We start from the raw sequence: 26,543 nt of genomic DNA, 5'->3' as shown, positions 1-26,543 counted from the left end.
CCTTCACCTAGCTCCCTAAATTCTTGCTGCAGGACCTCATCCCTCTTTTTACCTATGTCGTTGGTACCAATGTGGACCACGACCTCTGGCTGTTCACCCTCCCCCTCCAGAATGCCCTGCAGCCGCTCAGTGACATCCTTGACCCTGGCACCAGGGAGGCAACAAACCATCCTGGATTCACGTCTACGGCCACAGAAACGCCTATCTGTTCCCCTTACTATAGAATCCCCTACCACTATTGCTCTCCCACTCTTTTTCCTCCCTTCCTGGGCAGCAGGAGCACCCCCAGTGCCAGGAAGTTGGCTGCTGCTGCCTTCCCCTGGTGAGTCATCCCCCTCAACAGTATCCAAAGCGATATACCTGTTTGAGAGGGGAATGGTCACAGGGGTCTCCTGCACTACCTGCCTGCTTCTATTGCTCCGCCTGGTGGTCACCCATTTCCTTTCTTCCTGTGCAGCCCTACCCTGCGGTGTGACCAACTCACTAAACGTGTTATCCACGACCCTCTCAGCATCGTGAATGCTCAAGAACCCATCCACCCGCAGCTCCAGCACCTCAACGCCGTCTGCTAGTAGCTGCAGATGGATGCATCTCCGGCACACGTGGTCATCAGGGTCATCGGCAGTGTCCCTGAATTCCCACATAGAGCAAGAGGAGCATATCACGGGGCTGGGCTCTCCTGGCATGACCTTCCCTTTAATTAATTTAAATTAATTTACTATCACCAATTAAAGATATCACTAAGGCGCTTGTATAGTCTACCAGCAGTCCCTGCTATATCAGAAAAGACCCTAGTAACAATAAACTACAGAGTTAAAGTTTAAAAAAAGAGAAATACTCACCAACCAATCACTTACTTGCTCCCTGGTGACGTCACACTCTGATTACTTTTTACCTCTCTCCTCTGCTGTTGATTTGGTGTGCCTCGCTGCTCCCTCTGGTCGGGCCTCGTTGGTGGAGCCGGTTTTTATACCGGGCTCCGCCTCACCTCGCCTCGCTGCTCCCTCTGGTCGGGCCTCGTTGGTGGAGCCGGTTTTTATGCCGGGCTCCGCCTCACCTCGCCTCGCTGCTCCCTCTGGTCGGGCCTCGTTGGTGGAGCTGGTTTTTAAGCCGGGCTCCGCCTCACCTCGCCTCGCTGCTCCCTCTGGTCGGGCCTCGTTGGTGGAGCCGGTTTTTAAGCCGGGCTCCGCCTCACCTCGCCTCGCTGCTCCCTCTGGTCGGGCCTCGTTGGTGGAGCCGGTTTTTAAGCCGGGCTCCGCCTCACCTCGCCTCGCTGCTCCCTCTGGAGCATGGAGGGCAACACGGGTGCAGTTGGTCACATATTGTACCCTGGGGAAGCTGCCAAAGGGAAGACTGACTTTACTGCTATCACCTCTGCTGCTGCTGCCACTGTTGTAGTAATAGTAAAGGAAATTGGGTGTAGGTGACTGCATGTTTAAAAAAGAGCATCTGTTACATTCTCAATGGCACAGTGCACTGCAAATTGGCACAAGACAGATCGATCATGAAAGAAAGGACTTGCAATTATATAGTGTCTTCCATGACCTTAAGATGTCTCAAAGCACTGATACACTATCAATTCCTCATAAAAGACAGAGAGGTTGAAACAGAAATGCATTTCCTCCTAAAATGCGAAAAATTCAACACATCAAGAAACATATTATTCAACAAGCTAAGCCAAACAACCCCAGATTTCAAGGAATTGGATGACCTGTCAAAATTGAGATTAGTCCTGGGAGAAGGAGACAGACCATACCTTGGGGCCAAATATGTAACAACATGTCACAACCTGAGGACTGTTTAAAATTAAGACTGTTTAAAATTAATATTGAACGTACCAAATGAAGTACAAAGACTGTTTAAAATTAATATTGTTTAAAAGTAATATTGTATGTACCCAACAAATGTCAAATCGATTGACACCTACAGAATGTTTGAAAATGTACCTTTTTGCTATGTAAGCTTTGGCAATATGGTTCTCTGTAAACTTTCATGCCAATAAAGCATTTGAATTTGAATTTGAATTTGAGTTAATTAATAGGCTTTTATTAGCAAAGAACAGAGCATGCCTCTCGTGGTAGCCTGGTATCCAAAAGGGCAGGGGACTGCAGAGCAGTCACCTTTATACCCGGGCATGTGGGCGGAGTCAGCTGAGGCATGCAAAGACACAACAGTGTGCAACAAGAGCAACTACAACAACAACAATAACAACAGTGTTTTACCACATTCACCCCTTGTTTAAAATTGAGTCCGGCGGGGTGAAGTGTACTAAAAGTTCGTGTAAACTAAAAGTTCGTGTAATTAAGTCTATCAGGTGGCCTTGTATGCTGTCCTGATCGTCGTAGCAGCGGCGGTAATGGTGCAGCATCCAACGCCGAACCTGGCGTCTCGTTGAGAGGTTGTGTAGTCAATGGCGGGTCCTGGGGCTGCGGCATGCCGTCTACAGGGGTCGGGGTGTGGGTAGTGGTGGGTGGCGATGGTGGTGTCTCAGGGGCACCCGAAGGTGCGAGGTCTCGTGTGGAGACTGTGTCCTCCCGCCCGTCCGGGTACGCTACATAAGCAACCTGGGGGTAGGCGTGGGTAGTGGTGGGTGGCGAAGGAAGTGTTTCGGGAGCACCCAAAGGTGCGAGGTCTCGTTTGGAGACTGTGTCCTCCCGCCCGTCCGGGTACACCACGTAAGCGTACTGAGGGTTGGCGTGGAGGAGGCTCACCCTCTCGAACAGGGGGTCCGTCTTATGGGACCTCACGTGCTTCCGCAGTAGGACGGGTCCTGGAGAAGTCAGCCATGTCGGTAACGAGATCCCCGGTGTGGACTTCCTGGGGAAGGGGAACATTCTCTCGTGAGGGGTGGCATTGGTGGCTGTACAAAGCAGTGACCGAATGGAATGGGGCGCCGCAGGGAGGACCTCCTGCCAGCGAGAGGTCGGAAGGCCCTTAGATTTCAAGTTTAGAAGGACTGCCTTCCAGACCGTCGCATTCTCTCGTTCCACCTGGCCATTCCCCCGGGGGTTGTAGCTGGTGGTCCTGCTTGTAGCAATACCTCTCGCGAGCAGGTACTGATGAAGTTCGTCGCTCATAAAGGATAAGCCCCTGTCGCTATGAATATAGCTAGGGAAACCGAACAAGGCGAAGAGGTCATTCAGACATTTAATGACCGTGGTACTGGTCATGTCTGAGCAAGGGATGGCAAACGGGAAACGGGAGTACTCGTCAATTATATTGAGGAAGTACACATTGCGGTCGGAGGAGGGGAGGGGCCCTTTAAAATCGCCACTCAGCCGCTCAAAGGGGCGCGTGGCTTTGATCAGGCTTGCCCTGTCTGGCCTATAAAAATGCGGTTTGCATTCGGCACAGATTTGGCAGTTCCTGGTCAAGGTCCTGACCTCCTCGATGGAGTAGGGCAGGTTACGGGATTTGATGAAGTGAAAAAACCTGGTGACCCCCGGGTGGCAGAGGTCATTGTGGAGGGTCTTCAGTCTATCAACCTGCGCGTTGGCTCATGTACCACGTGATAGGGCATCTGGGGGCTCATTGAGTTTCCCGGGCCGGTACAAGATATCGTAATTGTAGGTGGAGAGTTCGATTCTCCACCTCAAGATCTTGTCATTCTTGATTTTGCCCCTCTGCTTATTATTAAACATACAAGCTACTGAACGCTGGTCAGTGAGCAGGGTAAATCGTTTTCCGGCCAGGTCATGCCTCCAATGTCGCACCGCTTCCACAATGGCCTGGGCCTCCTTTTCGACAGAGGAGTGTCGAATCTCGGGGCCCTGGAGGGTCCTTGAGAAAAAGGCCACGGGTCTCCCCGCCTGGTTAAGGGTTGCAGCTAGGGCGAAGTCGGATGCGTCGCTCTCCACTTGGAAAGGGATGGACTCATCCACTGCGTGCATTGTGGCCTTCGCAATATCTCTTTTTATGAGAGTGAAGGCTGCACATGCCTCTGCTGTCAGAGGGAAGGAGGCGGACTTGATGAGGGGTCTGGCTTTGTCCGCATAGTTGGGCACCCACTGAACATAGTACGAGAAAAACCCTAGGCATCTCTTCAGTGCTTTTTGGCAGTGGGGGAGGGGGAGCTCCATAAGGGGGCGCATCCTGTCGGGGTCGGGGCCGATGACTCCGTTCTCCACTACACAGCCAAGAATGGCAAGGCGCGTGGTACGAAACATACATTTGTCCTGTTGTATGTTAGATTCAGCCACTGGGCCGTATGGAGGAATTTCTCTAGATTAACATCATGGTCCTGCTGGTCGTGGCCGCAGATGGTGACGTTGTCTAGATAGGGGAAAGTGGCCTGGAGCGCGTTCTGGTCAACCATCCGGTCCATCTCCCGTTGGAAGACTGAAACCCCATTGGTGACGCCGAAGGGAACTCTGAGGAAGTGGTAGAGACGACCGTCAGCTTCAAAAGCCGTGTACTGGCGGTCCTCAGCCCTGATGGGGAGCTGGTGGTATGCCGACTTCAGATCAATCGTCGAGAACACCCGATATTGTGCTATCTGATTGACCATGTCAGATGTGCGGGGGAGTGGGTATGCATCCAACTGGGTGTAGCGATTGATCGTCTGGCTGTAGTCAATAACTAGGCGCTGTTTTCCGCCAGTCTTCACTACCACCACTTGTGTTCGCCATGGGCTGGTGCTACTCTCAATAATCCCTTCCTTCAGGAGTCTCGCTACCTCGGATTTAATGAAGCTCCTATCCCCGGCACTGTAACGCCTGCTTTTGGTAGCGATGGGCTTACAGTCGTGGGTGAGGTTAGCGAACAAGGAGGGGGGGGGGGCTTTAAGGGTGGAGAGGCTGCAAATGGTGCGCGGCGGGCGATTTAAAAACTGCTGGCTGCAGACTGTGAGTGGGGGGAGGGGTCCGTCGTACGCCAATGTGACACTCTTAAGGTGGCACTGGAAATCCAACCCCAGTAGAACGGCAGCGCAGAGATGGGGCAGGACCAGAAGTTTAAAATTTTTGTATTCTGTGCCCCGTACTGAAAGGGTCACTACACAGTAGCCACCGACGTCCGCTGACTGGGCTTTGGAAGCCATAGAGATCCGATGGCGCGTCGGCAGGACCGGGAGAGAGTAACTGCGCACCGTGTCGGGGTGGATAAAGCTCTCCGTGCTCCCGCTGTCAAAAAGGCAGGTAGTGGCGTGGCCGTTTACCGTAATGTCCATCATGGACCTGGACAGTTGATGAGGGAGAGATTGGTCCAGCGTCACGGAGGCCAGCGTATGGTCAAGCGAGTCGACGTGATCGTCAGATGAGGCGGTGGTTGAGTCCGGGTCCCCCGCGATTGAGGTTGGCGACGTCCAAGATGGCGGACAAAATGGCGGCGCCCATGATCCCGATCCCCACGCGGCTGGGGGAGCCCAAGATGGCGGACAAGATGGCTGCCCCCACGGTTCGCACGTGGCGCTGCTGGCGTTAGCGGTTTTACCTTTGCAGGCGCTGACATAGTGTCCTTTCTTCCCGCAGCCGGAGCAGGTAGCGTTTCTCGCCGGGCAGCGTGCTCTGGGGTGTTTTGCCTGGCCACAAAAATAACATTTCTGTGCCTTGGACATCGCAGCAGCAGTTGGAGGTGGCGGTCCCATGACCCAAAGTTGCGGCGTCCACGGTGCGGAGCGGTTAGGGGAGAAGGCGTCCATATTCCTGTGGGCCGCGTCGAGCGAGAGCGCGAGGGACACTGCCTTTCTCAGGTCCATTTCTCCCTTTTCCAACAGTCTCTGCCGGGAGTAGTCGGACCTTAGACCCGCAACGAAAGCATCTCGGATCAGTCCCTCCGTGTGTGCTGCGGCTGATACTTCTTTGCAATCGCAGCCTCGGCCGAGTATCCGTAGTGCCCGTAGGAAGGCCTCCACCGATTCCCCGGGCTGCTGTCTGCGGGATCTTAAGAGGTGCCTGGCATAGACCGTATTTACCGGGCGTGCGTATTGCCCTTTAAGCAGATCGATAGCCGCCGCGTAGGTCGTCGCATCCTGGATTATTGTATAAACTTGGTGGCTCACCTTTGAGGCCAGGATTTCCAGCTTGTTTTCATCCAGGGTCACAGTTGAGGCTTGCAGGTAAGCCTCGAAGCAACGCAGCCAATGTGCGAATTTGATAGCTGAACCCACTTCTTGGGGGTCTAGGTCCAGGCATGTTGGTCTGAGGGCTCGCAGCAGCTCCTGCTGCTCAGCGTTTGGCGCCGTGTGATGCAGCTCCTGCTGTTCAGTATTCGGACCGAGATTCGACATTTTGTTTTGCTAATAAAATTGATACACTATCAATTCCTCATAAAAGACAGAGAGTTAATTAATAGGCTTTTATTAGCAAAGAACAGAGCATGCCTCTCGTGGTAGCCTGGTATCCAAAAGGGCAGGGGACTGCAGAGCAGTCACCTTTATATCCGGGCATGTGGGCGGAGTCAGCTGAGGCATGCAAAGACACAACAGTGTGCAACAAGAGCAACTACAACAACAACAATAACAACAGTGGTTTACCACAAGCACTCCACAGCCTATAAAGTACTGTTGTAATGAAGGGAAACATGGTGGCCATTTTACATACAGCAAGGTCCTGCAAATACAATGAAATGAATAGTAAATCATCTCTTTTTAGTGATGTTGGTTGAGGTATAGATTCTGATCAGGACATTAGGGGAGCTCCCCTGCTCTTCTTGAAATAGTGTCATGGGATCTATTATGACCACAAGATTTTCTGTAACTTTTAAGAATACAGATTAATTAAATTATTTTTTTGAGGGTGTGGGGGGGGGGGGCAGCAATTTTTATTTACTTTATTTGATGTGAGTTTGGTTTCCAATGTTCAAAAAAAAGTACTACATTATTTCTCACAAAATAGCCAGAGAATAGACTGTAAGTGCATTAGTTTACAGGACTTCACAACAGAAACAGATGAAAGAAAGAAGGGACACAATTATCATGGGAGCTCAAAGAGGCACATAGCATTAAGGTAGTGAGTTGGTTTAGATGGAGCTCAAATACATTATAAAATTGTTGAAATAAAACAAGAAGAAAAAAGTGTTTCTCTCTCCATGGATGCTGCCCTGGCCTGCTGAGTTTTTCCAGCGTTTTCTGTTGTTATTTTGGATTTCCAGCATCCGCAGTATTTTGCTATCGTCATGAAAGAAGGCATGCTTGAGAGGTCAGCAAGTACCTAAAATGCACAGATTGTGCCTGTCTTTATCCCACCAACAATATCCACAGTCCTTGTGGCAGGTCTTACCAGTGACCTCGGGCAACTGCCTCCACAGACTTTAGGTCAGTAGGGAGCCAACTGCAGATCTTTGCCATCACAAGCAAGGACAAATTAAGTTATCACTAGTGTCAACGTTAATGCCTCCAACTTATTTAAGGCTAGCATTATTGCATCAGCTTACACGTGGGTCATACAAATATCAATCAGGTGCCTGATGCATAGATCAGCATGGTCAGAGCCTTCATTTCCTTTCCAATTGAGCTGCCTGATGTCCCCCCAGTGCTCGGTTTGAGGAAGTACAGGGGTTATTGATGGAAGCTACTTGGCCATCTGGCCAGCAGTTTTCTGCTCCTCTGCCACCACTACTTGCTTCTCCTGATCTATGTACTGTGGCCCACTCAATGCTACCTCCTCAAACTCACTCACTACAACCTCCATGTTGTGTATAGTCCTGCTGGTACTGGCAAAGGTACTCAGGATGTTAGGAGCTCCTTCCTCGTCCTGGACCACAGGCCCACCATGACATAAAAGTAACCAAAGTTACAGTGGTGGCTCCAAAGGGCACCTACTAACAGAGTTCACATTACAAGACACTAAGGCCTAGAAATTCAGTATCGCCACGTTTGGGGCGCTACAGTCGAGCGTACGCTAAATTTAGCGTCCGGTGCAACTTAGCGCCACCTTCACCGAAATTGAGTTGCATCGTCCCAAGAGGTTGCTGCTGCGCTAAAGCAGGCGGTGCACGACTATCCTAAGGCGCTAAGCCGGCGAGCCGAGGCGCTACCACCGAGGGCGGGCGCAGCACAGGTGCGGCAAGTTAGCGATTGCAGGCAGACATGCTGGCGCCGGTCACCTCTTAAAGGGGGAGGGTCGATTTGGCTTGCAGCCACGCCCTGCACATTGGAGCCCTGATTCTAGGCCTGGACAGACCTGCTGCGACATCGTTACGCCTACGACCATGGAGAAGGCCAGGGAGCGAGCGCAACGCTTCAGTGAGGGGGCCCTGAAGGTTCTGGTTGGCGCAGTGGAGCGCAGGCAACATATCCTCTTTCCTGACAGTGGCAGGAGGCCGCTGCCCAGCGAATATAGAAAAGCTTGGAGGGAGGTGGCACACAGAGTGACCTCCAGCAGCATGGTCCCTAGGACCCCAACGCAATGCAGGAAGAAGTTCAACGACCTCACTCGGGTTGTCAGGGTGAGTACCCTTTCCAGTATCCTCTTCATCCCTGCATGTGCACCTCACTTTATGGCCAAAGGGTCCTGAAAGCCCCAATGCCCAGCCCTCATCCAACACCTGTGGGAATCTCATGAAAATCACATGCACATTCGCCACTTTACACACTGTCAGGGCTATTCGACCATGGGAGGCAGTGCAGGCAAGATCGGGGCTTCACACTGTCAGGGCTATTCCACCATGGGAGGCAGTGCAGGCAAGATCAGGGCTTCACACTGTCAGGGCTATTCCACCATGGGAGGCAGTGCAGGCAAGGTCAGGGCTTCAAACTGCACTCAGAGCCCGTCCTTTCTCTTGCAGGGCAAGCTGGCCCACAATAGGAGACAGCAGCAATGGACCGGGGGAGGCCGTCCTGAACTTAAAGACCTCAGCGATCTGGAGCAGCGAGTGGAACGGATTATGGCAGGCCGGCTGATTGGCCCCGTCACCACTGGAGATGCCGACCCCGTTCTGGACAGCAATGGTAAGGTCATCACCTTTTTGACCTCGCTCTTTCCACTTGTGCCTCACACCAGCATCCTTTGCCACTCTCGAACCAATGCAGTGCATTGCAGCAGTCATGCCTCCCTCGCTGCCGCCCTGTCCTCACACTAAAGTAACTCTTGTACCTCCCTGCTTTCAGATGCTGATTCGCCAGGTGAGGAGGCGGGCCATCAAGCTGGCACTGTGACGGAAGGCGAGGAGGAGGAAGAGGAAGCCGGAACATCAGTGCCACCCTCAGCCGAGGCAGCCCATGGCCATGATGGGGACACGTCTTCCCTGGAGGGGAGCAGGGGGGAAGGGTCTGAGGAGGGTGACACTCCGGGCCCAGCGGGCTGCAGCAACGCGGGGGGGGGTAGGGAAGTTCGGCGGCCTTCTCTCCGGAGGGTGAGTGTGGCCTCCAGTCCTGCTACAGTGAGCGCAGAGGAGGTGCGGCTCCTTGGTGAAATGGGCGTCCAGGCGAAGCGCAGGCGCACTGAGCTCATGGCTGCAGTGGCGAGGATGCCTGACTCCATAGAGTCACTGGCAAGGAGTGTACAGGAATTTGGGGCAGCACAGGCAAGGAGTCTGCAGGACTTTGGGGCAGCACAGGCAAGCAGTCAGCAGGACGTCGGTGCAGCACAGGCAAGGAGTCTGCAGGACTTCGGTGCAGCACACGCGGCTTCCAGCCAAGTGCTTAGTCATGCCATGCAGTCACTGGCTGGTCTGATGCAGACACAAATCAGGGCCACACGAGCACTAACTGCTGCCACCCTCGCTAGATCGGCCAGGATTCGCCGGGGCCTTCGCCGCGCTGCAGCAGGCCAGCAGTCTGTGCTTCAGCAGATTGCTGCACATGCTTCAGTGCTGCTCCGTGCGAGTGCCAGTGTCTCGTCCGACCAGGGAGTGCCTGTGCTCTGTCAGTTTGGCAGCATTCCTGCTGCCAACACTGTCACTCCTCCACTGCAGCCGCCACCACCCATAGGACAGACTGCTGCCGCCCAAGCAGAGTTGGAACAGTCAGCAGCCGGGTGTAGTGTCCGTGTGTAGAGAAAGACACTGAAGACAGGAGTTGGTTCATAGGTATTTACTAAGCAAGTCTGGGGGGGGGGTTTCTAAAGGATATACACAATACACAGGCTTATATAGCCCAAGTGGCAATTACTGGCATTACGCACACCTGGGGCTCTTAAAGGCACATACACCACAATTCCTCCCCTTCTAGCTAACTAGTACATCATATTTTAAGTAATTATTAATTACATGTTATATGCAAAATAATATACATTGCTGTATTAATTAGTTATAAGTTAGTCTCTCAGGAGGCTTCCTGACTCGGTCCGGATAACGCCTCGGGGTGTAGTAGTTTCTGGTGGTGTAGTAGGTTCTTCTGGCAAGGCTGATTCGGCTTGAAGGCCAGTGTCGGGTTCATCGGGCTCCAGTATCACCGGATCGGAGGTAGATATGGGTATCTCTACTTCATCGTTAGATGTATAGAGTGGTGGTGTAGGTTGTCCCTTTTCGGATGACTTGATGATTTGGTCAGCATGGCGCGTTATTATGCTGTCTCCGATGTCCACGGTATACATCAGTGGTCCTAATCGTGTGCAGATAGTTCCAGGCTGCCATTTCTCGGTACGATAGTCCCGGGTCAAAACCGGTTGGCCTATCTGGAAGGCCCTAGTTGGCCTTTCATTCATGCCCTGAAACTGCCGGTTCTCCACGTCCCTTCGGATGTTGGGCTTGACCAAATCCAGCCGGCATCTTAGGTTTCTATTGTAGAACATCATGGCGGGAGTTTGGTTAGCAACCATATGCGTTGCATTCCTATATGCAAATAAGAAGTTATCCACCTTGTGCTGAAGTTTTATGTCTTCATTGCCCATGGCCTTGATGGCCTTCTTGAAGGTCTGGACAAACCTTTCAGCCAATCCATTGGTGGCGGGATGGTATGGGGCGGACGTGCAGTGCTTTACCCCATTGTTCTTTAAGAACTTTCTGAATTCTTCGGACACAAATTGCGGTCCATTATCAGAACATATCTGTTCCGGCAGCCCATTCCTGGCAAATATGGTCCTTAATACTGTGATGGTTTTTTCCGTGGTGGTGGAGGACATCTTTATTACCTCCGGCCACTTGGAGTGTGCATCAACTGCGATTAAGAACATTGAGTCCATAAATGGACCAGCAAAGTCGATGTGCACCCTTTGCCAGGGAGATGAGGGCCACTCCCATGGATGTAGAGGGGCCTGTGGCGGAGCATTTTGGACCTTCTGGCATCCTAGGCAGCTCTTTGTCATGTCTTCGATGTCTCCATCGATACCTGGCCACCATACAAACGCCCTAGCTAGGTTCTTCATTTTCACTCCACCCAGATGCCCCTCGTGAAGCTCCTTTAGCACTTTATCCTGGAGTTTGGGTGGAATCACCACTCTGGATCCACACATCAAGGTTCCTCGGCACACTGACAGCTGTTCTCTTCTTTGCGAGAATGCTGGCAACAGTGGTTCGCCATGTGCTGGCCATCCCTTCACTGTTAAATCGTAGACCCGTGAGAGAGTAGGGTCATTTCTTGTCTCCCTTTCAATGGCAGAATTTGTCACCGGTAGACATTCCACTATGGTAGAGTGGAATATCTCTACTGGGTCTACTGTAGGTGCCTCTTCTATCGTTGGCAACGGTAGGCGCGATAAACCGTCAGCATTCCCATGCTGTTTTGACCCTTTGTATTCAATGTTGTATTGGTGTGCCCCTAGAAAAAGGGACCACCTCTGTAGTCTTTGTGCCGTCATAATGGGGACACCTTTTTTAGGGTTGAATATGGAGATGAGGGGTTGATGGTCAGTCAGCAAGGTAAATTTTTGTCCGTGTAGGTAATGGTTGAATTTCTTCACTCCCCATACCAGGCTGAGTGCTTCCCTGTCTATCTGGGCATAGTTACGCTCAGCTGAGTTCAATGAGCGTGACGCAAAAGCTATCGGCTGTTCCGAGCCATCAGGGAATCTATGGGACAATACCGCTCCTATGCCGTAAGGGGATGCATTGCACGCCAGTCTGATTGGTAGTGATGGGTTGTAATGAGCCAAAATTTTCTCGGATGTGATTAAGTCTTTACATTTATGGAAGGCATGTTTACAGTCTTCGTTCCATTTCCAAATCACTCCTGTCTGTAGAAGATCACTGTAGAAGGCCTTTGTGTGTGTTTATTGTGAGATACTTTTAGAGGTCTCCTCAACCTCCATCTGTAGATATGCCTGTGCCAAGTCAATTTTTGTGAAACGTTTCCCTCCGGATAGTGAGGCGAAAATATCTTCTATCCTCGGAAGAGGATACTGTACCGTGTGAAGGACCGGGTTTACAGTCACCTTTATGTCCCCACAGATGCGAATTTTTTTCTGTTCCTCAGAGTTATTTTTCAATGTTTTTTTCATGACTGAAACGATGGGTGTTGCCCATTCGCTCCAATCTATTTTGGATAATACGCCTGCCTTTTCCAAATTCTCCAGCTCTGCCTCGACTGCCGGACGTATTGCGTATGGCACCGGTCTTGCCTTAAAAATTTTTGGAATTGCTGTATCTTCCACTTTTATTGAGGCGGTGATGCCTTTCAAGGTTCCTAGTTTCTCTTGAAACACTTCTTTGGCGTTGGCCAAGATGTCTTTTAATCGTTCAGGTATGATGTCATCATTGTTTTTTTCCTTACTGGTCACCGTCAGTGCCTGAATGGAGTGCCAGTCTAAACGTATCTTCCTTATCCATTCACGCCCCAACAACGGTGGACCACCATCTTGTAGAATGTATAAATACAACTTTTGTATTTCTTTGCCGTTGTATACCACAGGCACCCTTATTTTTCCTTTGGGGTAGACTTTCTGCCCCGTATATGTTTTTAAGATAATGGATGTGTCTTTTAGAGGTATATGCGAAAATAGCCTCTCGTAATCTCGTCGATTTATTACGGTTAGAGCTGATCCTGTATCTAGCTCCATTTTAACTGGGGACCCTGCTATTGTGAGGGTAACCCAAATGGTTTGGTAATCCTCTTTGGCAAGTACATTATGTAATTTGAGACAGCTTAGTCTCTTGTTTCCGGAGTCGCTATCGCTATTCTGGTCTTCGGAGCTATTGTCCGTCATCATTTGTACCTTCCTGTACTTTTCTTTATTGATTTTTTGTTTTCTGTCAGTGGATTTATTTTGTCCAGATTGGCATACCCGTGCAATGTGTCCAATCTTACCACATTGCCTGCATGCTTTGCCCTTGAACCAGCAGTCCCTCTGGTTATGGGTGGATCTGCCGCAGCGATAACATCTTTCGAACTCCTGTGTCATTTTATGGGTGCCGAAGTCCTGTGTCTCTTGTTGTATCTCTGCAGCTCCTTTTGCTGCTGCTTCGTATGATACAGCCATACTGAAAGCTTTGTCCAATGTTAAATCTTTTTCAGAAAGCAGTCTTTTTTGTGTTCCTTCACTTAAGAGACCGCAAACAAATTTGTCTCGAAGATAATCCGATAGTCCTGCTCCGAATTGGCAGTACTTTGATAGCTTTCTTAGTTCGGTTAGGTAATCAGCGTTACTTTCATTCTTGTGTTGATTTCTCTTGAAGAACTTGAATCGTTCCGCTATCAGCAGCGGTGTTGGGTTTAAATGCTCCTGCAGGGTATGAACAATTTCTTTAAAAGTCTTGTCCTTTGGTTTGGCTGGAGTGATTAAATTTCGTAACAGCCCGTATGTCTTTGCGCCCATTAAGTTCAGAAGTACTGAAGCTTTTTTTTCATCTGCTATTCCATTTGCAGTGCAATAAACCTCTACTCTTTCCACGTATGTGGTCCAATCTTCTATTTCGCCATCAAAAGCCTCAATATTACCAGATTTAGGCATTTCAGAAAAGATATGGTGCTGCCCGCGCTTTTTTATTTCTCTGTAGCAACGATATGGCGCTTCCCGCGCTTTCCCGCCGCTGCTACCGATAACAACGCTGTTTTACTGTGGTTTCCGTTTATTCACTGTTGGAGACTCGTTCCCGACGGAGGTCTAAACGCTGACCTGCTTGCCGCGCTGGCCGTCTCTCGAGTGCACCCTCCCAGTCCGTTATTGCTTGCCTCCGATTTCGCTGCCTGTCTCAGCTGTAGAGCCCGCCGCTGGAGCTCCAGCCTGACGCCCAGGAAGGATTAGCGCAGTACCTGTCACCAGCTTGGCCAGCTGGTGAAACCACAGCTTCTCTTACTTCCTTGAGTCTTCTGGACGCTGGAGGAATCGATGTCCTTGAGGTGCTGCCGAATTGCAGGTAAGTCCGTTTCCACTTCGTCGCCACTGTAGTGTCCGTGTGTAGAGAAAGACACTGAAGACAGGAGTTGGTTCATAGGTATTTACTAAACAAGTCTGGGGGGGTGGTTCTAAAGGATATACACAATACACAGGCTTATATAGCCCAAGTGGCAATTACCGGCATTACACACACCTGGGGCTCTTAAAGGCACATACACCATAATTGCTCTTAAAGGCACATACACCACACCGGGCCCTCCAGGCCCAGAGCTGGTCCAGGCCGTCCCCCAAGGGCATCTGCCGACTCACTATCTGACCCTCAGCAGCCTTCCCCCAGCCTTGCTGCAGCCACTGGGGTCCCATTGTGGAGGAGCTGCAGGGCGGGAAGGGGCCAATCTCGCAAGCGAGGCAGATCACCCTCGCAGGCCAAAAAGTAGGAGGTGTGGCAAAATGTGTTTCTTTTTTGTGAAGGCCGAGGATCATGGTCATTTTTGTTTAACTCTTTTGTTCATTGTCTCCAGGTTGTGACAGCCAGTTATGTGTCTGACTGTTTTTTTTGGGGTTTCTCTGTATTTCTTTGTCATGCGGGAAGGGCACAGAGTTTGTTAAATAAATAATTGTCTTTATTCAGATTGTGCATGTTTGCACTTTGAACTATTTGTTGCCTTGACTGGCTCAGGGTTTGCGGAGCGGGTCCATTCATGTTCTTTCAATGGCACAAGCCATTCCCTGAGAGGGGGCCTAGGACCGACTTGCAATAAGCCACTGATGGATGGCCCTTGCACTTTGTGCCTCCCTCCCGTCTTGGTGCTCCTCCTCCTCCTCCTCCTCTGGTGGTCCTCCTGGCAGTGGCTGAGTCCTGAGGATAGCCAGGTTGTGCAGCATGCAGCACACTACAACGAAATGGGAGACTCGCTCAAGCGAGTACTGTAGGGCTCCCCTGGAATGGTCCAGACAGCAGACCCGTTGCTTTAGCACGCGATTGTGTGCTCAATGATGTTCCTGGTCGCTTGATGGCTGTCATTGTATCGCTCTTCAGCAGGGGTGGTGGGCGCATGGAGCAGGGTCATCAGCCAGGTGCACAAAGGATAGCCCTTGTCCCCGAGAAGCCAGCCTCCTGGGTGAGCCGGGGCTTTGAAAATGTCTGCCACAGAAGTCTGGCGCAGGATGAAGGCGTTGTGGCTGCTGCCTGGAAAGCGGGCATTGACAGCTAATATCAGCTGCCTGTGGTCACACACCAACTGGACGTTCAGCGAATGGTAGCCCTTCCAGTTGCGGTAATCCTCGGCATTCTCTAGAGGCGCCCGCAAAGCCACATGCGTGCAGTCAATGGCACCCTGGACCATGGGGAAGCCCGCTAATCTTGCAAATCCCATTGCACGCTCTTGCTGCGTGTCCAGGGTCATGGGAAAGGAAATGTACTGACGTCTCCTTTTGAAGAGGGCATTCGTGATCTGGCGGATGCAGCAATGCACCGCGAACTGGGAAACATTGGCAATGTCCCCAGGAGCAGATTGGAAGGAGCCGGTGGCATAGAAGTTAAGAGCCACTGTCACCTTCACTGCCACCGACAGAGACGTCCTGCTCCTCAGCTGAGGCTGCAGATCTCTCTGAAGCAGGTGGCAGATCTCAGTGACCACCTCCCTTCTGAATCGAAGCCTCCGAACGCACTGATCCTCAGACATGCTGAGGTAGGAGAAGTGCTGGCGGTATACCCTGGGAGGGTAAGGCCTCCTGTGCCGACGCCTGTTGGCCCTCCTCCGTCTGGCCATGTTTGGCACTCTCTCTCGGCTTCTCTGAGCCCTCTCAATGCAATGGAGAAACCCAACGTTTCCACCCATTGCAGCCCCCATTATATGTGGCCACTCAAGGCTATGGCACTGAAAAATCAATCCAACTGCAAAGTTCTGGGCTGAAGCCAGAAGTACCTGTGCGAGCGCTGACTCAAAGCAGAAAGCTCTCTCCCTTTGTCTCTCTGCAAATCTCTCTCTCTCTCACACAGAAGGAGTGGTCCAAAAATGGCTACCACAAAGAATGCAGGAAGAGTCCCCTTTAAATAGCGCCCCCCCCAGCCCCACAGCGACTGGGAACCGTTCCACTCAACCAGTCGCTGTGAGCGCCAGGCGGAAAGAAGGGGGGCGCCACTGAAGTTCCAGTTCGGGGCGCCCAAGGGCGTTGCACCATGAAATGACGTCAGGATCTGCGCGCGCAGCTGAGTGGGCGTTGTGGTTTTGCGCCACCGCTAAATCTTCACTCAAGTTCGCGAGAGGCGCAGATCGTGTCGCACCCGGGCGCTAGCCGCTTCGCGCCCCACTTATCGCCCTCTTAAGGCGCTAGCGGCTGGCGCTACCAACTGAATTTCTAGGCCTAATTGTGCACACTGCTTGTGTGTATGCCTAGTGGGAGTGAATGAGAAAGGCACAAGACATAAGATGGAGAATAAGGGATAATCCCTCTTCTCCCTATTCCGCACCTGAACAGCACTGCACCTGAAATTCCTCTGTGGCTTTATGCACACCTGACTGCACCCGAAGGAAGTGCAACAATGTAAGTTGTATGCAAATGGCTGTCAGATGGCACTGCACTCAGATTTCCTCGGAGATTGCCAGGCGTAGCTCAGAGGGAAGGTGCCCTGATAAAAAACTCGCCCTACCACATTCTAATCTGCGATGTAGGTACTTGTGCACTTAACAATTACGCTGGTCTTCTCAAAAAAGGGGCTTTGTCTTTGGCTTTTTGTATAAAAAATGGCTATGCTGCATCAGAATTTGTTGCTGAAAATGGCTACAGTTAATGTTGGAGGCTGTGTTCAGTATAGTGCTGAGCCACCCCGTCCCAACAACGATGAGTCAGCCTACAGGGAGGAGGTCCAGCATCTCGTGAAGTGGTGCGCCGACAACAACCTGGCCCTTAACATCAAGAAAACCAAAGAAATCATTGTGGACTTCAGGAAGTCTAAAGGCGGAAGTCACACCCCCATCCACATCCATGGGGCTGTGGTAGAAAGGGTGGACAGCTTTAAGTTCCTCGGAGTCCACATCACGGAAGACCTCTCCTGGTCCCTCAATACCTCCTCTCTGGTGAAGAAGGCCCAGCAGCGCCTATATTTCCTAAGGAGGCTGAAGGGATGTAACCTGTCACCTCTGATCCTCTCTAACTTTTACCGCTGCACAATAGAGAGCATCCTGACGAACTGTATCACAGTAAGGTATGGCAGCTGTAGCTACTATGACCGGAAAGCCCTGCAGCGGGTAGTCAAAACTGCCCAACGCATTACCGGCACCCGGCTACCGACCATAGAGCAGATGTACCAGAAACGCTGTTTACGGAGGTCACGGACCATCATCAAAGACCCTACCTACCCCAGCCACAGTCTGTTCACCCTCCTGCCATCTGGGAGACGCTACAGATGCATTCGCACCCGAACGACCAGATTTAGGAACAGCTTCTTTCCCAGGGCTGTCATCCTACTGAACTCCACAAATAAACTCTAAAGCCTGCAGTAGTGTATGTACCTTTAAGAGCCCCTGTGTACTGTAATACCGGTAGTGACCACTCGGGTATATAAGCCTGTATAGCGTCTTGTATCTTTTAGTTCACCTCCAGACTTTGTTCAGTAAACACCTGTTAAACCAACTCCTGCATTCCGTGTCTCCATTAACACACGGATACAACAGTGGCGACAAATTGGAAATGGACTTACCTGCAATTCGGCAGCACCTCAAGGAGATCGATTCCTCAGACGAAGGTCAAAGAAAAAAAACCCAAAAAAAGTGGTTTCACCAGCTAGCCGGGCTGGTGGAAGGTACTGCACTAATCCTTCCTGGGCGGCGGGCTGGGGCTCGATCGGGTGGCTCTGCAGCGGGGCCGAGCAGCGAGTCAGAAGGCAGAGGCAAACAGAGATGGAGGGTGGAGCACTCGGGAGACGGCCGGCGCTGCAAAGCAGGTCGGCGTTCGGACCAAGCAGAGGGAGGGAAATGTCCCAGAGAGTCTGGCGGGAACGAATCTCCAACTATTAAAAATATCTGTGTAAATAAAAACCGCGGAGAACAGCGTTGTCAGCAGCAGCAACGGCGGGAAAGCGCGGGAGGCGCCATTTTTTCTCGGCAGGGAAGAAAGGAAAGCGCGGGAGGCGCCATTTTTGATTTTCAGGATGCCTAAGACTGGCAATATTACTGCTTTCGATAGTAATGTAGAGGATTGGACCACATATGTGGAAAGAGTGGAGGTATATTGCACAGCGAATGAAGTAGAGGATGATAAAAAGGCATCGGTACTTCTAAATCTGATGGGCGCAAGGACATACGGGCTGTTACGAAACTTAATCACTCCAGCCAAACTGATGGACAAGAATTTTAAGGAGATTGTTGATACCCTACAGGAGCACTTAAACCCAACACCGCTGCTGATAGCGGAACGATTCAAATTCTTCAGGAGGAATCAGCACAAGAATGAAAGTAACGCTGATTACCTCACTGAATTAAGAAAGCTGTCAAAGCACTGCCAATTCAGGGCAGGACTGGCAGATTCTCTACGAGACAAATTCGTCTGCGGTCTCCTAAGTGAAGGAACACAGAAAAGGCTACTTTCTGAGAAAGATTTGACACTAGACAAGGCTTTCAGTGTGGCTGTATCATACGAAGCAGCAGCAAGAGGAGCTGCAGAGATACAGCAAAAGCCACAGGACTTCGGCACCCATGAAATGACACGGGGTTTCGAGAGATGTTATCGCTGCGGCAGATCCACCCATGACCAGAGGGACTGCTGGTTCAAGGACAAAGCATGCAGGCAATGCGGAAAGATGGGACACATTGCACGTGTATGCTGATCTGGAAACAAAAAATCCACTGACAGAAAAAAAATCAATAAGGAAAAGTACAGAAAGGTACAAATGATGACGGACAGTAGCTCCGAAGACCAGAAGAGCGATAGTGACTCCGGAAACAAGAGACTAAGCTGTCTCAAATTACATAATGTAATTGCCAAAGAAGATTACCAGACCATTTGGGTTACCCTCACGATAGCGGGGTCCCCAGTTAAAATGGAGCTAGATACAGGATCAGCTCTGACTGACATAAGTCGACGGGATTACGAGCGGCTATTTCCGCATATACCTTTGAAAGACACATCCATTATCTTGAAGACACATACAGGGCAGAAAGTATACCCCAGAGGGAAAATAAGGGTGCCTGTTGTATACAACGGCAAGGAAATACAGAAGTTGTATTTATACGTTCTGCAAGATGGTGGTCCACCGCTGTTGGGACGTGAATGGATCAGGAAGATACGTTTAGACTGGCACTCCATTCAGGCACTGACGGTGACCAGTAAGAAAAAAAATGATGATGACGTCATACCTGAACGATTAAAAGACATCTTGGCCAACGCCAAAGAAGTGTTTCAACAGGAACTAGGAATCTTGAAAGGCGTCACCGCCTCAATAAAAGTGGAAGATGCGGCAATTCCCAAGTTTTTTAAGGCAAGGCCGGTGCCATACGCAATTCGTCCAGCAGTCGAGGCAGAGCTGGAGAATTTGGAAAAGGCAGGCGTATTATCCAAGGTAGATTGGAGCAAGTGGGCAACACCCATCATCCCGGTCATGAAGAAAACGTTGAATAATGATAAATCTGAAGAACAAAGAAAAATTCGCATCTGTGGGGGCTTCAAGGTGACTGTAAACCCAATCCTTCACATGGTACAGTATCCTTCCGAGGATAGAAGATATTTTTGCCTCACTATCCGGAGGGAAACGTTTCACCAAAATTGACTTGGCACAGGCATATCTACAGATGGAGGTTGAGGAGGCCTCTAAAAAGTATCTCACGATAAACACACACAAAGGCCTGTACCAGTACAATCGACTGGTTTTCAGAGTAGCATCAGCTCCAGCTATCTGGCAAAGAGCTATGGAGCAAGTCCTGCAAGGGATTCCGGGGACTCAATGCTACCTAGACGACATCCTAGTAACAGGAGAAAACGACAACGAGCACCTTGCCAATTTGGAGCAGGTGCTCACTAGGCTGAGAGAACGGGGCCTACAAGCAAATCGCCCCAAGTGCGAATTTTTCCAGAAAGAAATATCATATTGTGGCCATATAATTAACGAAGAAGGGTTGCATAAGTCACCTGAAAAAATTGAAGCGGTCATAAAAGCCCCAGCACCTGAAAATGTCTCACAATTAAGGTCGTTCCTGGGATTGATAAATTACTATCATAAATTTTTACCGAACTTGTCAACTGTTCTGCACCCTCTTAACGCACTGTTACAAACGGGAGTAATTTGGAAATGGAGCGAAGACTGTAAACGTGCCTTCCATAAATGCAAAGGCTTGATCACGTCCAAGGAAGTGTTGGCTCATTACAACCCATCACTGCCAATCAGACTGGCGTGCGATGCATCCCCTTACGGCGTAGGAGCGGTATTATCGCATAGATTCCCTGATGGCTTGGAGCGGCCGATAGCTTTTGCGTCACGCTCGTTGAACTCAGCTGAGCGTAACTATGCCCAGATCGACAGGGAAGCACTCAGCCTGGTGTGGGGAGTGAAGAAATTCAACCATTACCTACACGGACAAAAATTTACCTTGTTGACTGACCATCAACCCCTCGTCTCCATATTCAACCCTAAAAAGGGCGTTCCCATTATGACAGCGCAAAGGCTACAGAGTTGGTCCCTTTTCCTAGGAGCACACCAATATGACATAGAATACAATGGATCAAAACAGCATGGGAATGCTGACGGTTTATCGCGCCTACCATTGCCAACGGTAGAAGAGGCACCTACAGTGGACCCAGTGGAGATGTTCCACTGAACCATAGTGGAATGTCTACCAGTAACAAATTCTACCATTGAAAAGGAAACGAGAAATGACCCGACTCTCTCACGAGTCTACGATTTAACGGTGAAGGGATGGCCAGCACATGGCGAATCACTGTTGCCAGCATTCTCGCAAAGAAGAGAACAGCTGTCAGTGTGCCGAGGAACCTTGATGTGTGGATCCAGAGTGGTGATTCCACCCAAACTTCAGGATAAAGTGCTAAAGGAGCTTCACGAGGGGCATCTGGGTCGAGTGAAAATGAAGAACCTAGCCAGAGCGTTTGTGTGGTGGCCAGGTATCGATGGAGACATCGAAGAAATGACCAAGAGCTGTCTAGGATGCCAGAAGGTCCAAAACGCCCCACCACAAGCCCCTCTACATCCATGGGAGTGGCCCTCATCTCCATGGCAAAGGGTACATATCGACTTTGCTGGTCCATTTATGGACTCAATGTTCTTAACCGCGGTGGATGCACACTCCAAGTGGCCGAAGGTAATAAAGATGTCCTCCACCACCATGGAAAAAACCATCACAATATTAAGGACCATATTTGCCAGGAATGGGCTGCCTGAACAGATCTGTTCTGATGATGGACCACAATTTGTGTCCGAAGAATTCAGGAAGTTCTTAAAAAACAATGGGGTTAAGCACTGCACGTCCGCCCCATACCACCCTGCCACCAATGGATTAGCTGAAAGGTTTGTCCAGACCTTCAAGAAGGCCATAAAGGCCATGGGTAATGAAGACATAAATCTACAACATAAGGTGGATAACTTCTTGTTTGCGTACAGGAATGCAACACATGTGGTTACAAACCAAACTCCCGCCATGATGTTTTTCAATAGAAGACTAAGATGCCGGCTGGATTTGATCAAGCCAAACATCAGAAGGGACGTAGAGAACCGACAATTTCAAGGCATGAATGAAAGGCCAACTAGAACCTTCCAGATAGGTCAACAAGTTTTGGCCCGGGACTACCGTACCGAGAAATGGCAGCCTGGAACTATTTGCACACGACTAGGACCGCTGATGTATACCGTGGACATTGGAGAAAGCATAATAAGGCGCCATGCTGACCAGATCATAGAGTCATCCGAAAAGGGACAACCTACACCACAACTCTATATGCCTAATGATGAAGCAGAGATACCCATAGTATCTACCTCCGATCCGGTGATACTGGAACCAGATGAACCCGACACTGGCATTCAAGCCGAATCGACCTTGCCAAAAGAACCTACTACACCACCGAAAACTACTACACCACCGAGGCGTTATCCAGACCAAGTCAGGGGGCACGGTGGCATAGTGGTTAGCACTGTTGCCTCACAGCGCCAGGGACCCGGGTTCAAATCTGGCCTCGGGCGACTGTCTGTGTGGAGTTTGCACATTCTCCCTGTGTCTGCGTGGGTTTCCTCCGGGTGCTCCGGTTTCCTCCCACAGTCCAAAGATGTGCAGGTTAGGTTGATTTGGCTATGTTAAATTGACCCTTAATGTTAGGGGATTAAATACGTGGGGTTACAGGGATAGGGTGGGATATGTGTCGGTGCAGGCTCGATGGGCCGAAATGGCCTCTATCTGCACTGTGGGGATACTGTGTGTATACTGTGTGTAAGAAGCCTCCAGAGAGACTGACTTATAATTGATTAACTGCAGCAAATGTGTAGATTATTGTTCTTGTAAACATGTTAATTAATGATTACTTAAAATGTTATGTACTAATTATCTAAAAGGGGAGGAATTGTAGTGTATGTACCTTTAAGAGCCCCTGTGTACTGTAATACCGGTAGTGACCACTCGGGCTATATAGTGTCTTGTATCTTTTAGTTCACCTCCAGACTTTGTTCAGTAAACACCTGTTAAACCAACTCCTGCATTCCGTGTCTCCATTAACACATGGATACAACAAGGTGGGTGAGCAGCAGGTTGGCGCTCCTGTTGTTGGTCATGCTGTTGGTGCAGCTGTTGTTCTGGGTGCTGCTGCTGCTGCAGCTGGTCTTCATCCGAATCTGAGGTCCAGGAGGAAAGGAACTAAATGGTTCCCATGCTTCTGGTAATTACCTCAGTTGAAGAAGCGCTCAGTCAAGGTGGGGAGAGGGGTTTCCCAGGAGATCACACTGGAGATGGATCTCAGCCTCAAAACTTCCCCAATGAGTAGGCCTGCTAAAAGTTCTCCCAGACCTGAGAAAAGAAAGTTCTGCCACCTGCAAATGGTCATTGTTGAAAAATCCTTTTAAATGGTGGAGCTGCAGCTTTTAGTAAGCCATCCACTTGTGAGCCCGCCAGGATTAACTGGCATGTTCCAGAGGAGTCATGCAGCATGGGGGATATGTGTTCAAGTTAGAAAGGCCTCTCAAAATGGCATTATAGAGGCACTTAAGTGCTTGTTAAGGGCCTTAAGGGCCTGTCCCACCTCTTGGAAACGGGATGGAAACGGGGTCTGAAAGGCCGCTTTTTGGAAAATTGCTCAGAGGTGGGCTGGAGGCAGGATTGGATCTGCCCACCATTTTTTCGATTTTAACACCTCACACGCCTCCAATCCCACCTCCTCGGGCCTGGCAAAATCCAGCCCTGAGTGTCTCCGCTTCCACCACTTCCATCGGCAGCGAGTTCTAATATCTCCTTACATGACTCGGTGTCAACGTTTGTCTGGTAATGTACTGTGAAGCACCTTGGAACCTTTTATGGCGTAAAAGGTGCTATGTAAATTCAAGTTGTTGCTGTTGTTAATAATTAGAATGGATCCACTCCAACCTCTGTTACCGAGGGCTGGACCCTGAGAAGCAGGGGTGACATGAATCTTGGCATTCATGTGAAAATGACTTATGTAATAATACTGGGCAGCCTGCTGGTGGCGCTGTCCAGGGAGAGTATAAATACTCGGGCATGGGCCCAGCTTGTGCAGGACATTCTTTAACAGGAACTAGTGAAGGACACAACTAGATCTCCATGTTGAAAAATAGTTGATTAAAGCTTTGTTTAATACTCAGACCAAGTACCTAGCAGTTTTCTTACGTCAATTTAATCAACTGCAACCCACTCCACGCTCTGAGTGATTTGGGAACAGACAGCTATGATTCAAACTATAGAAGGGAACTCGGACGTAGTAATCAATCCATCATGGAGAAACTACTCAGACCCGCCCATCTCGACCTGGACCCGAATTCACTTGCAGCTGCTAAGGTCTGGAAACACTGGTATCGTACCTTCAGCAACTTCCTCGAGGAGGGTGGTGAGAATGTTCCTAATAAGTTACGAATGCTTGCCAATTATGATCCTCTCGTCGACGAAGTGGAACTGACAGATGTCAATCCCACGTATGTGCACATGCGGTACCCTAATGGCCGGGAATCCACAGTGTCACTTTGGGATCTGGCTCCCGGCCCAGTCGGTCCCACGGGCCCAATCGATAGTGGGATCCGTATTAATGACGCCGATACCCTGCGCTCCTCTGAGGATGAAAAAAGCAAGCCTGAAGGCTTTGTATCTTAATGCTAGAAGCATTAGGAACAAGGTGGATGAATTAGTTGTGGAAATAGAGGTAAACAAGTATGATTTGATTGGGATTACAGAAACGTGGCTGCAGGGTGGGCAAGGCTGGGAACTTAACATCCAGGGATATACAATATTTAGGAAGGATCGGCAAAAAGGTAGGGGAGGTGGGGTAGCATTGCTGGTAAAGGAGGGGATTAATGCAATGGAAAGGAAGGATATTAACTCGGATGAAACGGAATCTGTATGGGTAGAAATGAGAAATAGCAAGGGGAGGAAAACGTTAGTGGGTGTGATATATAGGCCTCCAAATAGTAATATGGAGGTGAGGGAAGGCATAAAAAGGGAAATTAGAGAAGCGTGCGATAAGAGCACAGCTGTCATCATGGGTGACTTTAATTTACATATTGATTGGACTACCCAAATTAGTAAAAATTCTGAGGAGGAGGAATTCCTGGAATGTTTTCGGGACGGTTATCTGGACCAATATGTCGAGGAGCCGACTCGAGATCAGGCCATTTTAGACTGGGTATTGTGCAATGAGAAGGGACTTATCAGCAATCTTCTTGTACGAGGCCCCTTGGGTCAGAGCGATCATAATATGATCGAGCTCTCAGTCGAGATGGAGAGTGAGGAAATTGAATCAGAGACTAAGGTCCAGAACTTAAATAAAGGGAATTACGAGGGTATGAGACGGGAATTGGGTAAGATTGATTGGGTGGTGTTTCTGGGGGGATTGACAGTGGATAGACAATGGCAAGCATTCAAAGATAGAATGGAAGAATTCCAGAACATGTTTATACCGGTTTGGCATAAAAATAAACCTAAAAAGGTGACTCAACCGTGGATAACGAGGGAAATTAGGGACAGCATAAAATAAAAAAAAAGGGCATATCAACTGGCAAAAAAAAGCACCAGACCGGAAGATTGGGGGCAGTACAGGATACAGCAAAAGAGGACAAAGGGATTAATCAGGAAGGGGAAAATAGAATACGAAAGTAAACTTGCAGCAAACATAAAGGCAGACTGCAAAAGCTTTTATCGGTATATCAGGAGGAAAAGACTGGTAAAATCCCAAGTCGGTCCCTTGCAGTCCGATTCGGGAGAATATATAATGGAGAATAAGGAAATGGCAGACCAATTAAACTCATACTTTGGTTCTGTATTCACAAAGGAGGACACAAATAACCTCCCAGGAATATCGGCAAACATAGGGACTAATGAGAGGGAGGAGCTGACAGAAATTAGTATCTCTAGGGATATGGTGTTGGGTAAGTTGAGGGGACTGAAGGCCGACAAATCCCCGGGGCCTGATAAACTACATCCTAGGGTACTTAAGGAGGTGGCCCTGGAGATAGCAGATGCTCTAAGGATCATCTTCCGGAACTCCATTGACTCGGGAACAGTACCCGTGGATTGGAGGGTAGCTAATGTTACCCCAATATTTAAAAAGGGGGGTAGAGAGAAAGCAGGGAATTATAGACCAGTAAGCCTTACATCGGTTGTGGGCAAAATGCTAGAGTCCATTATTAAGGATAAAATAGCGGAGCACTTGACAAATGGGGAAAGGATCGGACAGAGTCAACATGGATTTACAAAGGGTAAATCGTGTTTGACTAATCTGCTGGAATTTTTTGAGGAAGTAACTGGTAAAATAGATGGGGGAGAGCTAGTGGATGTGGTGTACCTTGACTTCCAGAAAGCCTTCGATAAGGTTCCACACAAAAGATTATCATGCAAAATTAAGGCTCATGGGATTGGGGGCAAAGTATTAACGTGGATAGAGAACTGGCTGGCGGATAGAAAACAGAGAGTTGGAATAAACGGCTCGTTTTCGGAGTGGCAGGCAGTGACCAGCGGGGTGCCGCAAGGATCTGTCCTGGGACCCCAGCTGTTCACAATATATATAAATGATCTGGATCAGGGAATTGGATGCAATATTTCCAAATTCGCTGACGACACTAAACTAGGAGGAGGGGTGGGCTCTGATGAGGATGTCAGGAGGCTACAGTGCGATTTGGACAGGTTGGGGGAATGGGCGGATACGTGGCAGATGCACTATAATGTGGATAAATGCGAGGTT

General features: G+C 49.8%; 1 protein-coding gene across 1 annotated transcript in view; it reads right to left on the bottom strand.

Annotated features, from left to right (window-relative positions):
• LOC147124149 (neuropeptide FF receptor 2-like) overlaps positions 1–26,543 on the bottom strand; it is a 72,102-nt gene that overhangs the window by 14,999 nt on the left and 30,560 nt on the right. The window lies entirely within an intron of this gene.

Source organism: Somniosus microcephalus, chromosome 1 (assembly GCF_052327205.1).
Source record: "Somniosus microcephalus isolate GS21.2 chromosome 1, FLI_Smic_1.0, whole genome shotgun sequence".
Lineage (NCBI taxonomy): Eukaryota > Metazoa > Chordata > Chondrichthyes > Squaliformes > Somniosidae > Somniosus > Somniosus microcephalus.
Note: the sequence above shows the minus strand (reverse complement) of the source record. Positions and strands in the feature narration are given on the sequence as shown.